Source organism: Oryctolagus cuniculus, chromosome 9 (genome assembly GCF_051225735.1).
Source record: "Oryctolagus cuniculus isolate XC-2025 breed Fujian yellow rabbit chromosome 9, ASM5122573v1, whole genome shotgun sequence".
Lineage (NCBI taxonomy): Eukaryota > Metazoa > Chordata > Mammalia > Lagomorpha > Leporidae > Oryctolagus > Oryctolagus cuniculus.
In genome coordinates, this window is record NC_142875.1 from 33,104,158 (window position 1) to 33,106,830 (window position 2,673).

A 2,673-nucleotide genomic window follows, 5' to 3' on the forward strand; every position below is an offset into this window, starting at 1 on the left:
AAGGGAGGAAGGAACCTCCACTGTGATATGGCCTTGACTAAACAAATTCAGAGTTGGTGAACTCAAGGGGCTTCCATAGCCTAGACAGCTCATAACAAGAGTCTCGGGTGATTGCTGACGTCATAAATAAGAGTGCCAATTGTTAAATCAACAACGGGAGTCACTGGGTTCATGCTCCCCTCGCAGGATCTCTGTCCTTAATATTTTTATCTATGAAACTCAAAAACAACACTACTAGTCGAACAATACCCTATACCTGGTTCGGTTGTGTGAGTGCAACCTGTTGAAATCCCTGCTTAGTATATACTAAATTGATCTTCGGTATATGAAGGTAACCGAAAATGAAACGTGATGAAGGGGGGGGAGGGGAGAGGAAGTGGGTGAGGGGAGGGCCACGGGAGGGAGGGAGGTCGGGGGGAAGCCACAACAATGCAAAAGATGCATTTTATATTCTACTTAAAACTATTGGTTGAGCTCTGTAATTAATAGACAATTACTCTTAGGTGTTTAATTAATGCTATAACTAGTACTCAAATAGTATTTTACACTTTATGTTTCTGTGTGGGAGCAAAATGTGGTAATCTTTACTTAACATACGCTAAATTGATCTTCTGTATATAAAGATAATTGAAAATTAATTGTGATGTGAAGGGGAAGGGGAGAGGGAGTGGGAGAGGGGAAATAAAAAAAAAAAAGAATTGAGGAGTGTGTGTGTGTGTGTGTGTGTGTGTGTGACCAAGTTCAGTTCAAGATAGAGCAAGAGTTTGATACTCTATCAAACACATCCAAAGCTGTAACTTGTTACTTAAAGCTAGAAACTGTATCCTGGAATTCAAGATAAGGTAAAGCTAAACACATGAATACAATGGTTTTGTCAAATAGGTGTAGATATCATAGGAATCCTAGAGAATGCCCACATTGTTGGGTGTAAGGCAAAGGAAGAGTTATCTGGGGAGAATGAGAAACTCCAGGAAGATGGTAGGGTAAGCGGGAAGGGCAAATATGAGAGCAGCCAATGTCAAGATTGAGAAGGACAAATTAGTTAAGACTATCAGACAAGTTGCAAAGAAGTTAAGCAATCACAAAAGCGGTCCTCTATAAACATTCAACATTATCAATCACAGGACCATCTCTAACATGCATGTGGATTTTAATCTTTTCATAAATACCATAAAAGAGTATTATTCTCAGTGGCTATTTGAATAATGACCAAGATTTTGAGAGGTAAAGAATTTGTCCATGGTCACACAGTACTAAGTGACAGAGGGACATGGGACTCAAGTCTGTTCTGAATGCAAAACTCGCATGTTCTAGTATTCATGTCAACTCATGTTCTTTATCTCAGTTTGATCATCAGGGTCACCAGGAAAGCTGTGGAAATGCAGGTGCTGAGGCCCCAGCCTTGATGACTCTGGTTCTGCAGATCTCAGTAAATGTCCGCGACATGCTCAGTCAGTCTCTCAGGAACTCAATAACTTTATCTGAAAAAGGAGGGTTTCTGACCAGAGAATGACCAAATTCAATGGCTTGTCAATTGACTTCCATAAAAACTTAGTGACTTCATGAAGTTTACACACTTTAAAAAAAGATTTATTTATTTTAAAGTCAGAGTTCCAGTGAGAAAGGGAAAGAGAGAGAAGAAGGAGAGCCAGAGCGAGAGCGAGAGTGAGTGAGCGAGAGAGAGAGAGAGTGCACTTCATTTGCTGGTTCACTGCTCAAATGGCCACAACAGCCAGGGCTTGGCCAGGCTGAAGCCATCTGGGTTGCCCATGTGGTTGCAGGGGTCCAAGCACTTAGACCATTTTCTGCTACTTTCCTAGGTGCATTAGCAGGGAGTTAGATCTGAAGTGGATCAGCTGGGACCCAAATTGGTGCCCATATAAGATGCTGGTGCTGCAGACAGAGCTTACTCTGCTGTTTCACAGCACTAGGAACACACACACACACACACACAAACACACATTTTAAATATTTATTTATTTATTTTGAAGTCAGGTTTACCCAGAGGAGAAGGAGAGGCAGAGAGTGAGAGAAGTCTTCCATCTGCTGGTTCACTCCCCAGATGGTTATAACAGCTGGAGCTGTGCCAATTCCAAGCCAGGAAACAGGAGCTTCTTCTGGGTCTCCCACATCGGTATAGGGGCCCAAAGACTTGGACCATCTTCTACTGCTTTCCCAGGCCATAGCAGAGAGCTGGATTGGAAGTGGAGCAGCTGGGACTTAAACCGGCACCCATATGGGACGCTGTTATTGCAGGCAGCAGCTTTACTGGCTACATCACAGTGCCGGCTCCATCATATGTATTTTTTAAATTTGAAAAGAGACTTGGTAATTTCAGTAACCGATTGTTTTTGCAGTGGGTCCCTTCAGTTCAATAATCTGAAAGGCTTGCCACAGTGAAATCACTGAACATATTTATTGCCTAGCCCTAGAAATCTGCAAATCATAGCTTCTAGCAAGTTGTTTTATGTTAGCACTTGAGTATAAGATAATGCACAACATATCCCAATTCTTGCACTATTTAGTCACTGAGTTATTTGCTGTATGCCACCACTTTATTCACAAGCAAGAGTATCTGCTTCAGTGAACAAGTAAATAGGAACCAGAAAGATCATTATTGCTTGTGAAATGAGTTTTCTTTTTAATTCTCTATTAAATATCATTTGTATTTAA